Consider the following 25,128-nt stretch of genomic DNA (forward strand, 5'->3'; position numbering starts at 1 on the left):
AACTCTCTTTAGACCAAATCCGGACGATTGAACTAAATACTGTACACTGAATATTGTGTATTGACACAATAAAGTTAATAAATAACAGACCAACTGGATCATCAGTGTGAAAAAAAAATGCTATATCGCACGATTCATGAATAAAGCAGCCAAATACTACAGTATACGCATATATACGCGTATGAGATTGTCATGCACTGTCAGCGGGTCTTTATAACGGTATGATATCTCCCCACCACTATGAGGCAGCAACGCGTTTAAGCTTCCGGTCAGTCTGAAAGAAGAAGGAAAAAAAAGAAGTGAAGTGCCAACAGTCATCCGGGGCAAACGTTTGATTTGTAGTCCTCTTGGACGACTATTGCTTCAAAAACAAAAAACTATTTCTCAAAGACAGAGAAGGGCTGCCAATAGGTGAGTGCTCGAAGCCACGTTATTGAAATGTTCAGTCCTGAAATGTTTGTTCATCCGTTTGCAAGATACCTGCTAACTTAGCTTGCGGTTACGTTTCCATCAATCAAGGTGTTTTCTTTAAAAATAAATAAATAATACATTTAAGAGAAGTGCTTCTGACACACAAACCTTAAGGTTAAAGTGGGCAGGGGGTTAGGGAGTGAGTTAGCTTTTTATTTCTTGCTTGCTCCATTTTTATTATTTTTATATTAATTAATTTTTTTGAGAGAGCTCAGTATTGTTCATTCGGTAATTTTCTTTTTTTTTTTTAATGTGCATGTGCGAGTGTGTGTGCGTGTGAGTTTGTACTCATTAATTCACCTAAAACCTATTAAAAATCCCGTCGTGAGGTTGTCAGGAGAGTCGTGAGGTTGTCAGGAGACCCGAGGAAGGATCAGAGAAAAGAAAGGAAAGTGAAATCCAGCACCGACCAGACATCACCTACTACCCACCGGGTTACCAACCAGAGTCTTTCACCAACCCCAGAAAGATCTAAAACACCCGCCATCCACCACAACCCAGCACCAGCCACCCCCAAAACCCCTTTTGTAATTTCTAGTGCCTTCCACCAGGCGGTCAGGGTGGCGGAAATGACTGGGTTTTTAAAACAATTGTGTCACTTAATCGATGTTGTAATAAAGAGTAAATCTAAAACTCTGAGATCATTACAATCCTTCTGTTCTAGTTCCAGCCAACAGTTAGTTTAAATGGAATAATTGAGAAAAAATAATTTATTTTGGATAAAACTTTCATTTTAATGGGCGCTATTCGTCCTATTAGAGAAATGGGACGATTATTCCAGCGCTCCAAGTCACTATAAATGCTATCCAGAAGTGGAGTAAAGTTTAAATGAATTAAATCAGTTAATTTAGGTGAGATTTTTATGCCTAAGTATTTTACATTACCTATAGGAAATGAGTATTGTGGGTCCTGGCTTGCAAGGTTCCATGAATTTTCTGTAATAGGTAGTAGTGTTGATTTTGTCCAGTTAATAGAATAATCTGATAAATGTGAGAATTTAGTTATTAAGTTAAATACTTCCCCTAACGAAATAGCAGGCTTTTCTAAATAAAGTAAAATATCATCGGCATACAGATTACTGTTTGGTCGCTATGAATGATTGTCGAGATTACTGTTTCTAGTCTAGATGCGATAGCCTTGGCGATAATTTTAATATCAGTGTTAATTAGTGAAATTGGCGGTAACTTGATGGAAGGGTGGGGTCTTTTTCTGGCTTTAATAAAAGTTTAATTGCTGCTGTATTCATGTGTGGGCGTATGTAACCATTAGTTTTAATTTCTGTTACTACTCTTAAGAATAATGGAGCAAGCATTAACCAAAAGTGCTTAAACAATATAGCCGGATAACCATCCGGGCCAGGTGCTCTGCCATTTGGCATACTATCTAGAGCACAGTGCAGCTCGTTTATAGTAAGTGGCACTTCTAACATATCTTTATATTCAGTAGTTAACTGAGGTAAGCTACTGAGGAATGCCTCAATATGCTCAGGATTAGGCTTGTTAGTTTCTGAGTATAGGTTGCGATAACAGTTATAAAAAATGTGATTAATTTCTTCTGGTTATTGTGTGCATTCACCAGTTGTCCCTTTTATAGCCGTTATAAGAGATTTTTCCCGATTGCGTTGAAGTTGGTTTGCAAGAAATTTACCTGATTTGTTATTATATTCAAAGTTGTTGTATCTCAAATGTTGTTTTATAAACTCTGTCTTTTTAGATAACATATCAGTCCATATTTGGTTGTTTGGGTTTATTGCATACTCATCCGTCAGTTGTTTAATTTTATCTTCCAAGTCTTTTTTCTAATTTTTGATCCTGTTTCTTTTTATAAGATGAATATGATATTATTTTACCTCTAATTACCGCTTTCCCAGCTACCCAGAGAAGAGATGGAGATAAGTCTGGAGAGTCATTTATTTCCAAAATGTCTGCCCACTCTCTTCTTATAATTTTGTCAAACTCTGCGCCATTTAGCAGTGAGCTGTTAAAACGCCATGTCGGGGTTGGTTTAAAGGTATAATCAACTTGTAGGGTAAGGGAGACTGGTGCATGGTCGCTAATAATAATCCTCAAAAAGTTGAATAATTTCCGTAATTCCGTTCAAAAAGTCAAACTTTCATAGATTTTAGATTCAGGGCCCACAACTTAAGTGATTTCAAGTATTTATTTGCTTATTTTTACATTATTTGGGCTTTTAGCTAAAAAACAAAACAAAAAACATGTAAAAAAAAAAAAAAAAAACATAGTGACTTGTGGAGCGCTGGAATAATCTTTCCATTTCCCTAATAGGACGAATAGCCACCACTAAAATGAAAGTTTTACCCAAAATAAATTCTTTTTTCCTCAATGATTCCATTTAAACCTACGTCTAACTGGTTCCAGTTGTTGGACTCGGCTGTTACAAAATGTTACTGGAATAAAAAAAAAAGCAAAGATTAGTCTATCTACTCTTCAGAAAAGTAAAGGAGGTCTAGAGGCACCAAATTTCAAGCATTACTATATAGCTAACCAGCTACAATATATCATTCTATGGGCACAACCCAACAGAGATACTAACTGTTGGCTGGAACTAGAACAGAAGGATTGCAATAACCTCAGACTTTTAGATTGACTCTTTATTACAACATCGATTAAGCGACACAATTGTTTTAAAAACCCAATGATTTCCGCCACCCTGACCGCCTGGTGGAAGGCACTAGAAGTTACAAAAGCCCAATTGGAGCCCTGCGGGCTTTCTCCCATATGGCATAACCCGGACTTTCAACTTAACAACCAATCATTTTATTTAGGTGTGTGGGAGCAGAAAGGAATTACACATCTCCACCATCTTTTCTCAGAAAATATGTTTATATCATATACATCCTTGATCCAAAAATACAAAATAAAAAACAGAATTTTTTTTACATTATCTGCAAGTTAAAAGTATGATAAAGAAACAAACAAACACTTCGGGGTACGCTCCAACCGCCTGTTTTAGCTAAATATATTACAAAGCTTTCTCTGACAACAACAAAACTCTCAAAAATATATGTTACTCTTGTATACTAATAAAATGTATTTACCCATCTCGAAATGGGAGACAGACTTGTCTATAGCTCCGTAATCTGACTTTTGGATTAAAGTTTGTGAAAACGTATTTAAAATGACAAAACACACAATTTAGAACTTATCCAATATAAAATTATTCATAGAACATATATTACTTAATATATGATGAAGAAAATGGGACTCTCAGGCTCCGACATTTGTCTCCAGTGTTTACAAAACACTACAGACACTTATTTTCATGCTTTATGGTTATGCACTCCGGTTATGTATTGCTGGACTAAAGTCTTAGAAAAACTTTCCGCTATCTTGGACTGTAGGATACCTTTATCTCCAAACTTGTGTTTACTAGGTGACCTAACAACGGACTTGCCACGTAAACAATTTCAATCTACACTTGTAGCCCTAACTATCGCTAAAAAAATATATTGTTAACTGGAAAAATAAACAAACTCTGAATATCGACCAATGGTCTAACCTCCTCATGAATCACAATGGAGAAAAAATATCTGCCTCGAATAAAAAACAAATATCAAAATTTATAAAAACATAGTCTACCTACAGCGAGACCGGGAAACCTCAACATGGCGGCGCCCTGCTGCTAAAATAGAATTAGCTCTATTATACTAAACTAATCCAAATTTAACCATCATATATCTTGCCTTTCTTTTTTTTCCCCCTCTCTTTTTCATCCGACAGATTTGGAATACCACCCAACGTGGAGGACCTCGAACGCTTCATCGACGCATATTTTTACAGCTGCGCGATGGAGAATCCTTCCGTCGAGAAACTGTCGAGAAAACCTTCGAAAAAGAGGAAAAATGATTCAGCGACGGACACGGAGAACCTAGCCACTACGGAGTTTTCGGTCAGTATGCTGGAGTCCATAAATAAAAAATTAGAGGTCCTCTCCCTAATCAGCGAGGACGTCAAAGAATTAAAAGTAAGTATGGAATTCTTCAGCCAACAAGTAAGTGAGCTCCAACGAGACAATGCCGAGTTACACTCTACACTCGTGACCGTTTCAGCCGAGTTAGAAACCGTTAAAAAGGAAAATAAAACGCTAAAAGAAACTGTTCTGGATATTCAATCCCGTAGCATGCGGGAGAATTTAATATTCTCAGGAATATCCGAGAATACCTCTGACAATCCAGAGGTTGAGATAAAAAAAATTATGACGACGTCGTTAAAAATTCCTCAGGAGTCGGTAAATAACATCTCTTTTCACCGGGTACATCGGCTTGGAGCCCCTAGGGGCAACAGACCCCGTCCTATTATCGCCAAGTTTGAGCATTTTAAACAGAAAGAATTTGTTAAAAGTAAAGGACGGGAGCTTAAAGGGACCTCATTTGGAATGAACGACCAATTCCCGAGAGAGATTAATGAGCGGCAAAAGGTACTGTTTCCTATAATGAAACAAAATAGGCAGGAGGGTAAACGGACTGCGATGGTCGTCGATAAACTATACATCGATGGCCAACTATTCCGGAACCCCAACTCCACTCCCTGGCTGTTCTAAATGGCATTGGTGGAACTAAACTTTGTTTGATCATTAGATGTATACATATACTGTATATGTGGTTATAAAACCTTAAATATGAATACTCATTATGTTTAGGCGATATTATAAATATATTATTAAATACATAACTATATCTAAAGTATATTTAAACAAAAATCTCGCTTAGGTTACCAGTTATTGGTGTATTTTTATGTTTAATCCCCCGTTAACTTCCTTTACTTTTACCTCCCTACCTGTTTTTTCACTGTTATATTTACTTACTCGTTACCTCATATTTTACACAAATTACATAAACCACCTAACCACTTTGATTCTATCCTATAACATACTAATACTGACAAATGGCCTATGCAGATATACTGTATACACAGGACTGAGTCTATATTGTTTGTATGCATAAATTGGTTCTGGTTTCCTGGAATGTTTGTGGCGCTCCGCTCAGAAGCAAAAAGAATAAAAACTTTAGACCATCTCTTAAAATTAAAAGCAGATATTTGCCTCCTACAAGAAACCCACTTACAAAAATCTGAAGAAAAATTACTTATTGATAAGAATTTTAGCCAAGCGTACTCTACCCCTTATAATAGTAGACAAAGAGGAGTCTGTATACTCATACATAAGAATTTAGTCTTTACTTTAAATAATACAATAACAGACCCAGAGGGCCGATACATTATTATTCAGGTGACTATATTTAATAAAATATATACACTTGGTAATTTATATGCCCCTAATAATGATGATCCGGCCTTTTTCCATGAATTTTTCTCTCAGCTGTTTGATTTAGCAGCGAACTCTACTATTATTATTGGAGGAGACTTTAACACAGTCTTGAATCCATTAATTGACCGTTCTAATAATACAACATGTAGACGATTACAATCTACTAAAGTAATAGGGGAATATATGGATGACTTTGGCCTCGTCGACAGCTGGAGACTTAAAAACCCAAATAAGAAGGAATTTACCTTCTTTTCCGCTGTGCACCGGTCTTTTTCAAGAATTGTTTATTATCTTACAAATAACTCTATTGCTGATAAAACTGTTACAAAAATACATCCTATTATTATTAGCGACCATGCACCAGTCTCCCTTTCCCTACAAGTTGATTATACCTTTAAACCACCACCGACATTGCGGTTTAACATCTCACTGCTAAACGACGCAGAGTTTGACAAAATTATAAGAAAAGAATGGGCAGACTTTTTGGAAATAAATGACTCTCCAGACCTATCGCCATCTCTTCTCTGGGAAACTGGGAAAGCAGTAATTAGAGGTAAAATTATATCATATTCATCTTATAAAAAGAAACAGGATCAAAAATCAGAAAAAGACTTGGAAGATAAAATTAAACAACTGACGGATGAGTACGCAATAAACCCAAATAACCAAATATGGACTGACTTACAAAATACAAAAATACAGTTAGACGATATGCTAACTAAAAAGACAGAATTTATAATACAACAATTGAGATATAACAACTTTGAATATAATAACAAATCAGGTAAATTTCTTGCAAACCAACTTCAACGCAATCGGGAAAAGTCTCTTATAACGGCGATTAAAGGGACAACTGGTGAATGCACACAATCACCAGAAGAAATTAATCACATTTTTTATAACTATTATCGTAACCTATACTTAGAAACTAACAAGCCTAACCCTGAGCATATTGAGGCATTCCTCAGTAGCTTAAACATACCTCAGTTAACTACTGAATATAAAGACATGTTAGATGCGCCACTTACTATAAACGAGTTGTACAGTGCTCTAGATAGTATGCCTAATGGCAAAGCACCTGGCTTGGATGGTTATCCGGCTATATTTTTTAAGCACTTCTGGTTAATGCTTGCTCCACTATTCTTAAGAGTAGTAACAGAAATTAAAACTAAGAGTTACATACGCCCACACATGAATACAGCAGCAATTAAACTTTTATTAAAGCCAGAAAAAGACCCCACTCTTCCATCAAGTTACCGTCCGATTTCACAAATTAATACTGATATTAAAATTATCACTAAGGCTTTCACATCTAGACTAGAAACAGTAATCTCGACAATTATTCATAGCGACCAAACAGGCTTTATTAAAGATCGGCACTCTACTAATAATATTAGGAGACTCTTTAACCTTATTAGCATGTCACAGCGGCATGATAAAAAGGCAGTTATTATATCATTGGATGCAGAAAAAGCTTTCGACAAAGTTAACTGGTCCTTCCTCTTTGCTGTTTTAAATAAATTTGGCTTTGGGAAATCATTTATCCACTGGGTATCAGTATTATATGATTCTCCAAAAGCTACAGTTACTACTAATGGGATTATATCTCAGAGCTTTACTTTACAGAGAGGCACAAGACAGGGATGCCCACTATCCCCTTTATTATTTGCAATATTTATTGAGCCACTTGCATTAGCCATACGCCAGGAAAGAAGGACTTAACAACCAACCGTTTCATTTAGCTGTGTGGGAGCAGAAAGGAATTACACATCTCCACCATCTCTTCTCAGATAATATGTTTATATCATATACATCCTTGCTCCAAAAATACAATATAAAAAACGGAATTTTTTTACATTATCTACAAGTTAAAAATATGATAAAGAAAAAAATTCCAATACTTCGGGGTACGCTCCAACCGCCTGTTTTAGCTAAAGATATTAACAAGCTTTCTCCGACAACAACAAAAAAAACTTTCAAAAATATATAAGTTACTTTCATATACTGATAAAATGTCTTTACCCATCTCGAAATGGGAGACAGACTTGTCTATAGCACCGGAACCTGACTTTTGGATTCAAGTTTGTGAAAACGCATTTAAAATGACAAAACACACAAATTTACAACTTATCCAATATAAAATTATTCACAGAACATACATTACTCAATATATGATGAAGAAAATGGGACTCTCAGACTCCGACATTTGTCTCCAATGCTTACAAAACACTACAGACACTTATGTTCATGCTTTATGGTTATGTACTCCGGTTATGTATTTCTGGACTAAAGTCTTAGAAAAACTTTCCGCTATTTTGGACTGTCGGATACCTTTATCTCCAAACTTGTGTTTGCTAGGTGACCTAACAACAACTGACTTACCACATAAACAATTTCAATCTACACTTGTAGCCCTAACTATCGCTAAAAAAATATATTGTTAACTGGAAAAATAAACAAACTCTGAATATCGACCAATGGTCTAACCTCCTCATGAATCACAATGGAGAAAAAATATCTGCCTCAAATAAAAACCAAATATCAAAATTTATAGAAACATGGTCTACGTATATAGAATTTTTTAACCTAATTCCGGTTACTTAATTCTGTCTGTTAGCGAGAGCCACTACATCGTGATAACTTACATTGATGTTTCTGCATTTGGCAATTTATTATTATATTATATTATTAGTATGGGATTTTTTTTGTAATGGTCTTTAGGTGAACTGATGAATACACACACTCTCGCACGCACGCACGCACACACACACACACACGCACATACACGTACTCACCCACATACAAAAAAAAAGTATATATATATATATATATATATATATATATATATATATATATATATATATATATATGTGTGTGTATATGTATATACAGTATATATGTATATGTATTAAAAAAAAAAAGAAAAAAAAACATTTATTACATTTTTTTTAATTGATTTGTTGGATTTTTAAAAAAAAAAAAAAAAAAAAGGAGAGCAATGATGATGTCAAATCGAATGAACAATACTGAGCTCTCCTGTAAAAAAAAAACACAAAAAAAACCATAGTCTACGTATATAGAATCTTTTAATCTAAATTTGGTTACTTAATTCTGTCTGTTAGCAAGAGCCACCGCATCGCGATAACTCATATTGCTGTTTCTGCATTTGGCAATTTATAACTAATGTTTGTGTTTTTATAGTCAGGAACCTAGTGGCTGCCAGTCACCAACTCCTCAAGATTCACTTCCAATGGGCACTAAGGGTTAATATTCGGAATCACTGCATGCCAGTGAGTTAACTTTATAGGTGCTGTCCCTCCTGGCTTAGCGTGGGCGGCTCTGCATGGCCGTTCCCTGGGTCTCTAGGGGGTGCTGCGTTGCGGTGCTCACCCTGGTGTCTGGCGCGGCGCCGTCCCGGCGCGGTCCGTCACTCCGTGCCCGGCAACGCAGTGAGAGGCAGGTGGGCCTCCGGGTCGCCCCGTGGTTCCCTCTCCCCTCCTCCTTCATCCCCCTTGCCGCCTCTCCCTCCTAGCCTCTCCCCGCCCGTCCTTAGCCTCCCTGTCCCTTCTCCCTCGTCACCCTTCCTCCTCCTCCCTCTACTGTCACACCACCGCCCCTTGCCCTTCTTGTCGTCTCCTCCCCCTGTCTCGTCCCCCTCCCCTGTCCGCCTTCCTCCTCCTCCCCTGGGTTCCAGGGGAGCGCTCCATCCATGGGGGGCCGAGCGGGCGGGTGGGGTTTTTGTGCCTGCCCCACTCCGGTGAGCCTCCTGGCACCTCAGGCGGGCCCCAGTATCCGGGGGACCAGCCCTATCGCGACAGACACCGTCTTCGCCCTACAATTCCCTTACAATTTTAATGCACCCCACAACTGGGGGGCGGGGGGTGTCGGGGGGAGCCATCTTTTGGGGCAGACCGCAGTATTAAACAGTGCTGCAGTCCCCATCTGTACCGCGCCGCCACGCCCCCCCCCCCCCTATTTTTTATTTTTTTAATGCACCACATACACTCACTGACACGTCTGGGAAGCAGGTGGATCGGAGCGGGGGGGATATCATTTCCCTCTGCTCCATCTCATCTGCTTCCAATTTTAATGCACCACACACACACACTTGTATATACACTGGGTGGGGTCACATCCATGGTGTAGGGGTAGAGTTCGCCAGTCAGCGAGCTGGCGAACTCAGTAACAGGGTTAGCTTTCACTAGGTACGCTGGTGTGACGACCGGGGCCTTTCCCCACTGGGCCTGTGGTTCGGGGTTGTGCTTGCTTTGTTCTGGCTGGGGTCGACGGCTCCCCTCTTTGGTGAAGGTTTTCATGCATGCCAGATCCACCACACCAGCATCGAAATGTCTGTGGATCTCACTCTGCTTCCTTCCTTTCCGCAGTCTTTCCTTTGGTCTCTTGAGGTCTCCCTAATTTGTTAGAATTGAGATGTTTCTGGGGTTGGTGAAAGATTCTGGTTGGTAACCCGGTAGGTAGTAGGTGATATCTGGTCGGTGCTTGATTTCACTTTCCTTTCTTTTCTTTGATCCTTCTTTGGGTTTCCTGACAACCTCACGACTAGCTGGATTCTGAAGTATTCGGTTTAGGTGATTGGTATAGGATTTTTAATAGGTTTTAGGTGAATTAATGAGTACACACTCAAAAGAAAAAGCGGTAAAGAATTGGAAGAGATCGCAGTGGACCCCTGGTTCAAGATGGCGGCTAACTGGGTGGGTTGCCATTAGGGCTGGGAATCTTTGACTGTCACGATTTGATTAGAGAAAAAAAAACATGAAAACAGGATTTCAAAAAATTTGAGTAATGTGAAGAAATCACCATGCATACTTCCCAGTGTTTTGCAAAAAAGATGGATGGAAGGTATTTTCAAAACAATATGTCAATCTTCAATAGTTGGTTGGATTACCTTTGCCCTGATCACTGCCTCAATGCGCCGTTGCATTGCCTGGGTGTCCTGGAAGCCCAGGCTTTCTTGATGCTTGCTGTCAGCACTTTGTTTTTGGGTGTGGTGGCCCTCATTTTCCTCCTGATAGTATTGTATTACAAGAGGAAAAGGAGAAAATGAGGGCCACCAGACCTCTATTGTGGCCCTTGTTTTCAATCAATTATGAAAAAAATTGCATTAATAAAAATTATTATATAAAATGTAAATTTTAAATAATACAAGTAATTAAAATTTTCTTATGAGGATGGCTAGTGGCTATGTCATCATAGCAGAACACGTCACTTCCGTGTCCAAACCAACTCCCGATATAATGGTGCACTGCTGTTTCCCGTTTTGTAATAACAGAAACAATGTCAATAAAACGATATCTTACTACCACTTTTTTTCTGAATGAAAAGAAGAAGAGGAAATGGCTGACACTGATATGGTAAAATGAATCTCTCTATTCATGATAATTCCTTTTAAGTATAGGCTAGCGTCAGGAGCTAGCTAGTAGCTATAGCTTGCTAGTATTGGTGCTAAACGTTACCGTAGATAAGATAACGTTACTTGTTCATAAATTTAGTGTTAGGGCCACATTAAGAAAAAAAAATACAGATGGAGAGAATAAAGTAGTCATTTACTAATAAAATAAGAACAATTATGATTGTTAAGTCATTTCTAAGAGTATAAAGTTATATATGAGAATATTGTCATGAAAATAAAGTAATCATTTAGGAGAACAAAAGTTATAATTTAGTTGATTAAAATCATAATTTAAAAGATTAAGTTATTATTTACAACATGTAAGTTTTTAATGAGTAGTTTTATTAGATGTAATGATTTACCAAGATCAAAGTATATTTACATGAATTACAGTATTAACAAAATTAAATAAGTGACTACAGTATTCAAGTAATTATTTACAAGATTAAAGTTACTATTTATGAATATAAAGTCGCAATTTGTTGTTTTTGTTGGGATTGAGGGGAAATCAGCAGACATATTTAAACCTTTGGATCCAGAGCCACTGCATTATCTCCTGCACTAACATAAGAATAAGTATATGTGCTGTAAAGAAAATCATTACATTTTAATGGGGAATGCAAAAACACTCAAGTATGTCTATATACAGCAAGTTGGTTCTGAACTTGCAGAACCTACTTCAATGTTGTTAAGATTTATTTTAAGTAATGTTCTCTATTTTTTTTCTAGGCGTAAAGATTTCACCCCAAACCACAACTCAAGGGTCTGTGGATGGCATTTTCCTCATGGCAAAGCAGCTGGGTCGATACGGTTTGCCTGGAATGAGGGAAAAACTTTCCCAGATCACATCAACCATTCGACCAAACGTAAAAGGAAAAGGCTCCATGCTACCCTACATGATGAAGAAAGAGCTGAACCAGGTCCAAGTCACCTTGACACTGCTCAAAAGAATCGACCCGAAATTGAGAATGAAATGCTCAAAAAACAAATTGAGAATGATAGATGACATGGATTTTGTAATCTATTGCGTGTTCAAATAAATCATAAATGAGATCGATGAAGAAGTTCCTTGCAAGTTTTTATTTTAAAAGCTTTTAAAAGACACAGAGACAGCTCACTTGAAAAGTGGTGAAAAGCTCCCAGTGTGTGTTGGATTTCGAATCTCTAGCATCTTTATACAAAAAGTTCTTACATTGAGACCTGCCCCCGCCCTCCTTTGAATCCTTAGCAGAGTTGTGACATAAAACAGGTACAGTCCATATCTTTAGTTTACGACAGGATGACCTGATGAACAGAAACGCTGACAGTATTTTTAACATCCTCTTCCAATGAGTCAACAGAAACATTTTAGCCCACTCTTTTGTTACGGGAACAGAGAGGACAGACTTCAAACAGAGATCAAAGAAATCATTATCACATCCTCACTACATCTGGTGATTGAGTTAACATAGTAATATCTATTTCTACACATGTATAACTAAATTCAAAACAGTTAAAATATAAATTGAAACAGTTAAACATCAACAAGAAGAAGGAAGAATTACACAAACAAAAGCAAACATGTTCGACTGTTGTGTTGCTTGAAATTGACAGTGAAATCATCAGAAAAGAAAATGACAAACTGAAGAAACAATTTGTCAGGGTTACATTTAAATCTTCCTTATATGATGCAACTCCGTGAGACAGGAATCAAGGACCACACCCAAGTTTGTCTTTTTGTAGAATGGAGGAAGTGGAAGCTCTCAGCACCAAAGGACTTCCTGCCTGCACCTCCTTGTTCTGCACATTTATTCACAAGTTTAGAATGTGGAACAAAAGGTGGTACTAAACCCACAATGATAAAAAACATGCATCTAGTGTGTGTGTGGGTGTAGCATTTGAATTGCAGCAAATAGTAAAGCGCTTATTCATGGGATAACTTATTATACAATTTTCCAACATTCCCCCCTAATTATCAAATGAATAGCATATTTAAACATCATATATTCTAACTTCAAAATAATTTCTTGATAAAAATCATAGCATGTGTACTCATTTTGGTCCTGTCACTTAAAACATTGGTGTCATCCAAATCCTCATCATATTGTTCTGTCAATAATATCAATACCACGTAACATTCTCTTTTCATCTAAAAACATATTAATGGAATAATCATCAATAGAACAATATAATCCAAAGTGTTGTCCATTAAAATGCAAACAATGTGTTGTCGCACCTTCCATTCAAGTCCCGATTTGTATATGTAGTTGTTGTTACCATGCATAATAATCTTGTAAACAATGAATACCGGTATATGATATTGGCTTAAGTTCTACTTCATGTTTTCTAAACCAAACTGAGGTCGTAACCATATCAGCAATCATCTGTCTGTTCAAATGCCTTTCTAATATTTTAATAAAGCCAAAACTGCCATTGTTCTATTCAATTCACAAACTGCATTTTTCACATTTACCTGTCCATCAAAATTTATCAGACATTGTCATTTTCAGCGGTGTGTCAATTCAATTTCATAAGTGGCATTGTTATCTTAGCATAACTAACGCCCCAACTCATGCAATAATTACACAGCCCCAAAACCAACCCGTGGGTGTTATTTTAAGTTAAAATAGCATAATCAAAAACACTGCGATTGGCTGGCAACCAGTTCAGGGTGTACCCCGGCTACTGCCCTAAGCCGGCTGGGATAGGCTCCAGCTCCCCCCGCGACCCTTGTGAGAAAAAGCGGTTAAGAAAATGGATGGATGGATGGATAATCAAAAACATCAAAAAGCTCACAACAGGTCACAATACCACCCACAGGTTTAAGATATCATTTAGTGTTTTTGTTTCAAATTTTAGGGCCGACAAGATTGCTTATTTTCTCGTTGGGTCTCCATAATAACCACTTTACAGTTAAAACATAACCTAAATATTTGTTACGTTTGATGTATATCCCATATATATGTATTTACCCCTTATTTACGCTTGCTAAGCTTGTGAAGCATTTATTCTGTGAAGAAGAGTTTGACCCATGCCCCTGTCATCTTCCTTGACAAGAACAAGAGCTGTGGACTTTTTTCGATTGAGGCTTAACCTTAAAACATGTCTGCATTGTAAAGTCAGGGCTGCGAGTTTGTGTTTTTATAAAGTGTCGAGAGGAGATATGAGCTCTTTTATCCGCTCTCCTCGACAAGCAAAATAATATAAATCTCCTGTCCTCCCCTCAGATCGTTGTCCACTAAATGCTCCAGGTTACCTAAACCTGACACTAACACAACCTTGTTTTACAAAAGTGTAAATCAAAGTATGTTTTGTTTTGTTTTACAGTTCAATTATTTTCATTGATTCCATGAAGAATGTCGTCCATGCAAGTCAAAATCTGACTTTCAAATGTACCCAAACAATTTATAATTGCTTGAGAGGGTATTGTGGGACATTCACAATAACCTTGTGGTAACTATATATATATCATATGTAACGAATACTGCCAGTCACCCTCAATTTTTGTTGTTGTTCTCCTTTCCTCAAACATTTCACTTTTGGAAATATGCGCGAGGTCAACGTGGGGATTGGGGTGAGTGATAACAACTCTCCCCCTCCTGTTTCACCCTTGCCAGACTAGTCCAAAAGGGCCTTCTACCCTTTTGAAGTCAACCATCGCCCATGTCACCAGGATGTTAATGTTTACTTTTCACCCACCAGAACCACGAGTTTATGGTACTAAAGTGTCTTATCGGGGGCTCCATCCTCTGCCCTGTTGAGTTGGGGAATTAACACAACAGATAAACCCCACACCAGATGTTCAGTTGAACCCAGATGGTCACATTCCAGCGTTCTTGAAAGTTACATGTGACCACAGCGCCTTCAAGTGGGGACGGTCGAAACTGCCCTCACTTGGAACACCTATGACCCACAAAGCAATCTTACACATTTCATCTAAAAAAGAATTAATCTCATACAAGTGAATGTACGCACAACTGAATGTTTCACACCATGTATGTTTTGTTTGTGTTTGGAAAAGAATGTCATATGTATGTCAACCTCAAGAGAGTTTTTAGTTACTCCGCAAAGAACGAAATTACCTCGTGCAGCAGGATTAGTCGATATGTGTAAGGATAACATGTTTTGCATGGAAGAACTTGGCTTGCTAGCCTGACCAAATTTTAATTATTAGTTATTAATTCTTTAAATAATTTTGAATTTAAGAAGTCTTGGAGTTGAGTCGAGTCAAAGAGGGAGGGCGGTTCTCCTTTCCTGAACACGCCCCACAACTTTAAAAAAGCGGGCGCGGACTATTGCTCTCTCTCATCTTCTGCCGATGTTCCTGTTATCGTCCACCTTTTTTTTGTTCCTGTCCGTCTGGCCAGAACAGACAAAAAGGACTTCCCACGCGGCATTTTTGGTTCAAGAAATGACCAAGTGTCTCAGACTTGGCGATCGTGCTTGTGGGCGCAGTGTAAAGAAGCCAGCACGCGTCCGCACGGTCAGACGGACACATCCTTTTTGTTTGTTGTTTTCATTTTTCATATTTTCTTTTTTTTGATGTGCTCGCCCCATCTCGGCAACACCAACTTCCCCGTGACCCCGTCGGGGCCAAGCCACCACAGTTGAACGGACACACGCAAGTCCAGTGCGTCGCGCCGCACCTGCTCTCCGGGTCCCATCTTGGCGAGAGCTGAGGCGCGGATCTCCCCGCGCGCCGAGAGGACAACTCCAGCTGAAGACCTGAACGCTGTCGAGCTGTGTCGCGCGCGTCCGACTGCTGAGCAATTTTTCATAATTCTTATTTTTGCCTTGTTTTTTTAGAACTGTTTTTTTCCTGTCTTCTTTCTTCAACCGATCTTCCCTCCGTCGCTCGATCCAACTCACTCCAGTAAGTTGCACGTCTCATGACCAATTTGACATATCGCTGGTGCAACGTCCATTTCAAACATCTCACAGATTTGGCAAGTCAAACCTTTCCTTTCTACCTCGTTAAATTGTTCCTTTCTTATTTCTACTAGTTTACTTTTATTTTTTATTTTCTCCACCGTATGATAGTTTAGGTAGACAGTATTGTGATTCTGTATGTATGACCGTAGTGAATAAATGCATGTTTTGTTTTTAATCTAGTTCAGTCTCAATCGTGCTTGTGTCCAAGTGGATTAGTAATTCTTTTAGTAATTCAAAGAACCACAAACTTTGAATGTGGCAACTTCAGATTATGAATAAATAAACGAGAATTTGGATTTTATTCGTTGTGTTTTTCCAAACTAAAAGTAAACAGAACGTGGTGCCCCTATAAGCGATTGGGGAAATTACGACTTCCTCAATCGCTGATCAAATTACTAATTCGTCCAAAAGACAACATCAGTTATCGCTACACATATATGTATGTATGTATGTATCTTTTTGCCTTCCAGTGTAAATTTAAACCGGAATATACAATTTGGGTGTACAGTACTGTTGCAGTATTGTTATTCATTACTTAAATTTTCATCAAGAACATCTTGCTTCAAAATCCTATATATCCAATAATGTGTGTCTGAGTAATTTTTTATACTTTCATTCAGCACTCCTGAATGCTCCTGAACTCCTGAGCAAAATTTATCTCTACTTCAGCATCTTACTTCAATAAATAGTCTTTAGCATAGATAGTATTTACTTCTTCGCTCTGATTTCTACTTACTTACATGCTGTCATTATAGCAACAGAATTACTTAATATTCAGAATTCATAAGGAAGCAGGTTAAACAGCTCTTCCTTATCTCCTCTAACGCCGACTCTTCCTCTTCCCATTCTTCTGTTTCCTTTTACCACAACTATTAGTCGTTACCACTTATAATATATGCTTATGTCTTAAACCTTTTAATAATCTTTTCCTCTTCAATGCCAGTGCTTATCAGGTCCTGCTGGGGAGGATCCATTCACTCATCAACAACAGGAGCTGAAACAGAATTTTAGGAAATCTTTTTTCAATGTTACTAATCTTTTATACAAATCTTAGGGCTACATTCAATACAACATTGTTAAGGCTCTTACTTACAATTTTTGTGTTGTTCCAATTAGGATCGACATGAGTCACTGTCAAGTTTGTTAGTACATGCAAACACCACAATAATATCTAGTAAGTATTTTTAAATTTAGTCAATAAGGGTTTAAAATCACTACCTATCAAATAAATAGTAAATAGTCTGTTTGAGTACGTAATCGTCTTATTCTGTTAGAAAGTCATGAAGTCATTGCAATTCCACATAGAAACTTCTATAATTCAAGTGATATTTTTCATTCGCACAAGGCCTTCAGTTAACTTTGCAATTTGGGAGTGTAGTCAAAAAAGGGAGTGTAGGTTAGGTGAATTCTTGTGGAGTCACTCACTCAGGGTCAGACTGATAAGGGAGAAACAGAGGCCTTTCATATGACACACACACATCATCAACACCACCACCAGTGTTCTAAACACTTTATCGAATCACAATCTGAATTCATCCACCAATTCTGCACTTTATTTATTTATTTATTTTTTACTTAACTCTAATATCATTTACATTTCAACATACTGTTTCTTCTTATTCATTTATTTTATCAGTCTTATTTCACCTCATACCCTTTCCTCTTCTCCATCTTCAACTTATCTGCCTATCTATCCCTTTTTAACATTCTCATTAATGACTGATTCACATTCAAACATACGGCCAACTTCTGGTGCTCCCACATGTACCTAATGTAGTGAAGTAGCATAATATTAAGCATGAAAATGTCCTTCTTGCTTAACGTTAAATCAGCCCTCTACTTCGTTTCAAATATCACTCATCATTGATTACCACTCAGACCCAGCAGTACATTTTCTATACCACTATATTATTATTATTATTAGCACAATAGTAACCCAAAAAGAAAATATTCTCAAATGCCATTCTTCAGTAATGCCATCAATATATCAAAAGTTAGAAGTACATTTTCATAACTTTAATTTGTTTAACTTTACTACCTCCTTATTGAATGAAACTAATACTATGTGACCTATACATGCAAAACTACAGCAATGGACAAATTTGCGTTCTTATAGCCTTAAAAACTTCATTCAATTATTAAATTCAATGTTATAACACCTTTTTTCCGAAGTTATTTTTAAAAATTAATTCACCTAAGCAATCATCAGAAATCCACATATTTGCCTGCCACTTAATAATTTTTTTTATTGCCAATCAAACCTAAAAAAGAAATTGTGTGATTGTGTAATAAATAATTTACATCGGTCGCCAATCATTTTCCTACTATCTGTACTCTTGTCATATTAAGTTAAAAAGAAAAAATTCAACTCAAGGAAAAAACGCACAGAGCAATTGTATTTCTTCATCAAAATCTCCTCTTTCATCTATGGCCCTTTGTTAATTACTAATTATTAACTTATTTTTATCCCTTAATGACTTCATTTTTATTTAACTATTCTTTCTCTTTTCAAACACCACTTAACATGTCTAATAGTTCTCTTCCTGCATGCCTCCAGGACACATTTACAATAACCAATTCCTCTCAACAAGGCAACCCAACCGGGGTCTGTGCAATTCTCACCTCCCCCCTCTCTAAAGGGGCGGAACAATCAGCAGGCGTCGATCAACTCCGCTACAAGAATGGCACAAGAACAAGCACGGACCGACCACCGATTGGTCACCACTCACCAGATGGGCGTAATCATAAAACACACTCATCCCCTCAGGATTAGTCAGTGAATAGACGCCCCCCTTAGTACATATATTCACCATTCACAACAATGCAAATTTTAACTTACTTTTAATTAGTACTATCTCATATCAACTCCCTCGAGTACCAATCCATCCAATTAAGCCCCTTAGTTATTCAAGTTAACCTTATTCAATCCCACAGTGTTTTTATTTTATAAAAACAATTCTCACAAATTTCCCAAGGGCTGGGTATTAACCCCTGACAGGACCACTTCGGCTCACGTACCTCGGGTTTGACACACACCCAAAAAATTATTTCCAACTTATAATTATACAGACTTAACTCTTTGACTGCCAGACGTCTTCAGAAACGGGATGTCGCCAGTGCCAGCCGATTTAAGCATTTTGACTGATCTTTCAAGGCCCACAGAAAATGTTGTGTTTGGACTATGGAAACACACATACTACCAAATGAAAGATTGAACTCTCATCTTTCATCAGAAAAAAAAGTTTGTTTCTGCCTTATTCCGTTTTTCAGTAATCAACAATAGAAAATGGTTAGTTTCACCCAAATGCTCTGTTTTGATAACAAAATACATTTATTTACATTCAACAGTGTAACAATTTGATAAAATAATTTGGCAAACTATTTACAAATGTGTGCAACCGTGGTACTATTTACAATTGTGTGGATGTTTCAAATACATTTTTTCTTTTTGTAACACTCCCCTGCGTGCAAGGGGACGCAGCAGGATTTGCACAACAGATTAGTTTCACTGCGATTGCCCCTTCGCGTGCACTCTACACTTTCTTGCTGGCTTTTTTTTCCGGGGAATAGCAAGTAGCAGACTGCACCCACTACTCCGATGAATATGCATTGGACTCGGGGCACTCTTCGCTTCCTCAACCATCTAGCTCCGCCTCACGTCTCCTACTGCCGCGTCAACGCTTCCAACCTCAGAGTCACCATCTTCATCATCGATGATGATCATCGTCGTCATCAATGTGCTCTTTAGCGTTGGTCGATGCTTTTCGTCTTTGAAAAAAACTGCTCGAGCGTGAACTGCTTGCAACCGGTCGCCAGGGAGGAAGTGATCTCCAGTATCACTTTGATTGGAATGTCCAAAAAATGCCCCTTATTGATTAGTGTGTTGACATTTAACTTTTTCAATTTATATTTTTACTGTTTTTGAATTTAGTTATAGGTATATAGATGTGATATAACCATGTGTAGTTAAATGAATAACAATGTCATAATGATTTTGTGAACTTCATTTGAACCTCTTACTCCTCACCATCTCTTGAGATAAGAATGTGTATGTTTAAAAGTCTCTTGTCATCAGTCATTTGGTCGTAAAAACTGAAGGTCTAAGGTCAAAGCCTGTCCACATCATTTCTCCGAAGCTGGTGGGGAGCTGAGATGACCATGTCAGTATCTTGTGCCTGCTTATTTTCAACACTATCTCGCTGTCAAATGTAAGAGGCGGAGAGAACCTTTTCTACTAGTATAAAGACACTGGGAGTTTCCATATTTTCTACACACTGGGGGCTTATCATCACTTTTCGAATGTAAGCTTTTTTCCTGTGTCTTAAGAGCTCTTAATAAATCCTTGCAAGGAAAACTTGTTCATGAGATCTCAATTCTGATTTATTTGAACACGCAAAAGATTACGTTTAATAAAGTAATAAAATAAAGCCTTCAAATGGTGACAAAACAAAATTTTTAACAAAACGAAACAAATTTGGACGTTTTTGCAAAAGCTGTGATGATCCTGGACGCATTGAATTTCTAGGCGCCACGTATTAAATAAGGTGAGTGGACACTTATCCACGTAGAGAAATTCTGTTTGTTTGGGATCACTACAGCTGCCGTTTCATCTTTACTAAATTGTATTTGAGATCTGTGTGAACAAGTATTAGTGGAGGTTTGAAGTCGTTTTTGTCACGGAGGGACGCAAAAGTCCTTTATTTTGAAAATTACTACGACATTTGAACTATACGTAAGAGGTGATTGGCCGTCGTATACGGAAGTGACGTCAAGTTGGAGCGCTCCGCCGTTCGGAACGGCATTTTGGACAGGTTGAAGCGGAAGCGGCTTTTTTGTTGTTATTGCTGATTTTGTTGAATTAAGCCACCCGCGAAGAAATCGGTAGATCCGGATATATTTATTTGTCGCGAAAGCGATATTTGATTTCTTTTTCTGTATTGGCGGCTTTGTTGACCACTTGTGGGTCCTGTTGCATTCCGTGTATCCGATCTCTGTGCCAAAGACTTATTAGCAGTAATGTTGTTAGCCCAACCTGGAGTCTTATGGAAGGGCAAGGTTACAAGATCCAGAGGAGTCCATACCACCAGGTGACACGTGCCAGCTCCTGTCAGGTACAGGTATCCCTGAATCTGTTGCCAGTAGTTGTGGGTCTGCTTTAGTTTTATTAAGCCAGTATCTTCATACAATTTGAGAAAAAGTATTTTGCCTCTGCTGCCTGACATTTTATCTCTCAATGATGCAGTCATCAAATACCATCCTATCAGAAACCATCCCATCTGGGGAACCACCAAGCAGGCCGCTGTCAGACAGGAACACTCCAGTCTCCTGGACTGTAACACCAGTGTGCTTTGTGTACTCTGCTTTTGTCTTTTTTCTCATGAACGATTCCCTAATCACAAGCTTGGAAAGAGTATTCCATACACAATGGCAACACAAACATATCTGACTATATATTTTTTCATTCTTTTTATATTATATATATATATATATAAATGAAACATTTTGGGCTGAAAATGAGAAATGCTTGGCCGAAAACCGAAAAGCCGAAAACAAATTAATTATTATTTTTTGTTATCATTGCATTTATATTAATTAATTAAAATCACAATATTATTATAAAATATTTAGGCCTATTTAGTGCTGGCATTTTAACAAACCACAATATAAATTGAAATGCATCCACACCACAGACATGTTGGCGAATGGTACATTGAACACCAAACTCGGGGTGAGCAAGTGAGCACAGTAGTTCGGAACACCGGCGAGCATGGATGCGTGCGGTGCGGTGCGGATGGTGCATTTGTAGGCTATCTGGAGCGGGACACTGTGCGGCGCACTTAAAATCGGCACAATCACATATTCACCAATGTTTAAAAATAAATAAATACATTTCTTCACAATCGGCTTTGGGAACGGACTGCAAAGTCACACACGGCATCTTGTACAGGTCTGTAGTCACCCGGAGATAGTGATGTTTACTTGTTTAAAACTGTTGATAGCAATAGGGCTATCATTAGCTTAAGTATTTAGCATGGCCACCAGAATGCAAGTGAAAAAGTGAAGGCGCTTGAGGGGCTCTCATCGAAGAAAAATAGGAAGCCACTGCAGAAGAAAGAGTGGCTCACCTATAGTAGTCTGCAGCACTCTCTTTTTGACATAGTTTACCAAGCGATGCCCCTCTCCTCCGCTGTGCACAACGAAGCTGCCGGTACTCACAAACGGCAGCGAGCAGCGAGGCAGACACTCCTCCCCGCGTTTGGGATGCTTCCTTGCAGGTTTTTTTTTTTTTTTTTTTTGCTTGCGTAGCCACAACATCCTCTTTCGGACAAATTCTTTCGGCTTTAATTTTATTTCGCCCCGTTGCCAAAAATGTATATTTTTGCCATTTTCGGTGGCCGAATATTTGGTGCATCACTAATACGGTACGCCTGAACTGGTTGCCAGCCAATCGCAGGGCTATATATATATATATATATATATATATATATATATATATATGTGTGTGTGTGTGTGTGTGATGAAGAGATCAGAGTAAAATAAATATATCACTTCTGTTTTGACAGCAGCTGAAGCTGTAGTCTTTTAAAAAGCCAAAACAGGACAAAAGGATGTGTTTCAATACAGTACCCAATGGTGACAATCACTTAGTGGTCATCACTTACATGAGCTTCTTGTTTGAGATTGACCAAGCACTGTTTTGAATAACGAAGAGGGGTAAGAGTTCCTTTTCACTGTTGCCAACTCAAAGCCAAAGTTGCTGGCTTGTGAGTCTCTTCTTGCGATATGCCATCGTGTTATAAGGACACACATAACAAACTCAGTAATTAAAAAGTTAGTCACTAGTAAATTTAGTACACATAAAATCAATAGAGACTATCATTGTAGATATTATTACCACGAGGCATTCTTAGTTTGCCCAACTGTGGCTCTCTCAATGGCTTTCTTCTGTTGTGGAGTCACAGCAAGGGATGAAATCACATACAGAGCTTTGTCCTCTGCATTGCCATAACTGGAGCTGGCCAATATCCCATCAACGATTTTGATGTAATGGCATGGGTCGAATGTCTGCCCAAAAAAAATAAAAAATCAGTAAGATCAATGCAAGTCAACAATGTTTACTGACATACTGTACATATATTTTTATATACACAGCATGGACCTTTTTTTTTGGGCGGGGGGGGGGGGGGGGGGGGGTGTCGTGGTTTGTGGTTACTTCCCGCTCCAAAAATTGCATGGGAAGCCAGTGAATAAACCGAATCTAATAAAAGTTATGCAAAGAAGAAAAGGACTTAAATTATAAACATACCCCAACCCTAATTTCTTGAGAAGGGTACTCTTTTTCATACAACAGCTCCTCAACATACGCATTGACAGTATGCATGTTTCTGGAGTAAACCAGCTCCCCACAGTTTACAGTGAGAATTTACAAAAATGGACCTTCGACTTGTTTTTAAAAATTTATTTTAAATGAAACACACAACGTTTAAAATATGTTAAGAGACATAACTTAATACAGAATTATTATTTTTTTTACTATACTTGTCTGTACTGTTATAAAAAACATACACATAAAAAAGAAATGTGCTTGAATCTACAAAATAATAATGCATGTACAAGTCTGTGAATGTGTGAAGTACAGACACATGTAAAACATATGAACAAAACAAATTTACTTTAGCACTGTTTGTGTCTGTCTTTTTACATCTTGTCTTTAACACAAATACTTCAAAATGGAGCTTTTGTTTGCTGAGAAATCTTCATATCATATAATATCCATGACCTACTCCATGAGGCTAGCTTTTTTCTGTGCAGACACACACCACGCACGCACGCCACACACATTATAGTAAGCCAATAGCAGCAAAATAGGTTGCCACCTTGGATTTGTAAAAAAAAAAGGAACACACAAATGTTTGGGATGGAGGGCTCCGTCATTATGGGGTAGATGCCACGGACTTCCGACTTCCGGGTTCCACACATCAGCGTCGTTTCCGGCCACTGATGGCCACTTCCGTCCCCCAAACAAATGGGCGAGAGTGCGTAGGGCGTCTCAACTCTCTGAAATGCTACGGACAACTGAGACAGACACACTCGCACCCGTCGACAAGAACGCACAACCAAGAGGCACAAAGGCAGAAGCGCAAGAACTGGGATGTGGCCCACACGTCGCAAACAGAAAACGGAAACAAAGCTGATGTGTGAAAACCAGGAAGTTGGAAGTCCAACCTCCTCCGTGACATATACCCCATTACCAGTTCAGACTAACCAAATGAACTTACGGACATAGGAGACAGAAACAAAAGTTGTGTTAATACATTTAATCATTCAAGGGTAAAAATCTCACACACAATGCTGACCGATAGGCAAACCAAGGTAGCTGATACATCTGAGTTCAGCCACGTCAACACACTAGACACAGAGAGACACATCAGGAGAGTTATGCATTGGAGATGGTGGATGTGACAGGAGCATATTTGCATTTCCAAAACTAGGTTATTAAATTGATTACTTACAAAGATCTAACCAAGTTTTTACTGGCGTCTACAAAGACTTGCCACTACTAGGAACAATACCGGATATCCGCAAAATGTATCCGTCCCCAAAAAGGGTCTGATTAGAAATGATGAAAAACTGTGCAAGGTATAACAGTTAACATGTCGTTGCAAATCAATACTTTTATTTTTTTACATCGATGCATATTATAAATTTAAATATAAAATAGATTTCCGATGTATCGTTACATCCCTAGTTACTACATTAATTAAGTGAAGTTATCTAGGCAATACCAAGTTGTAGGACTCCCTGTTGGCTCTCTTAATGTACGTTTGTTTTCCCTTTGAAACAGGTTGTTTGTCTGACGTAGATGTTCTTAAGGCTGTTGCGCTTAATCTGGGTGGACTCCTTGGCCTGCTGCTGCCATCTTCTACATTACATATAAATGTAGATTAAAAAACATGATTTGATATGCAAATATACTAAATTCAAAATAGAACAACTTATTTTTGTGCACCCCCCACAGGACTCCCCCAGGGACACGGTCAAACGCCTTC

The 25,128-nt window shown here is 38.1% G+C and overlaps 1 long non-coding RNA gene across 4 annotated transcripts; it reads left to right on the forward strand.

The window, feature by feature from the left end:
* Positions 1-293: 293 nt before the first annotated feature.
* Positions 294-25,128, forward strand: LOC144034021 (uncharacterized). Of its 4 annotated transcripts, none has more exons than XR_013288127.1 (3): positions 294-411; positions 4,212-12,087; positions 24,924-25,128. It is a non-coding gene; the product is annotated as an uncharacterized LOC144034021 (long non-coding RNA). The 4 variants fall into 4 exon arrangements; XR_013288129.1 differs by lacking the exon at positions 24,924-25,128 and having other exon boundaries at positions 4,212-10,469; positions 11,897-12,231; XR_013288128.1 differs by lacking the exon at positions 24,924-25,128 and having other exon boundaries at positions 4,212-4,455; positions 8,959-12,231.

The sequence above is a fragment of the Vanacampus margaritifer genome, chromosome 14 (assembly GCF_051991255.1).
Source record: "Vanacampus margaritifer isolate UIUO_Vmar chromosome 14, RoL_Vmar_1.0, whole genome shotgun sequence".
Classification (NCBI taxonomy): Eukaryota; Metazoa; Chordata; class Actinopteri; order Syngnathiformes; family Syngnathidae; genus Vanacampus; species Vanacampus margaritifer.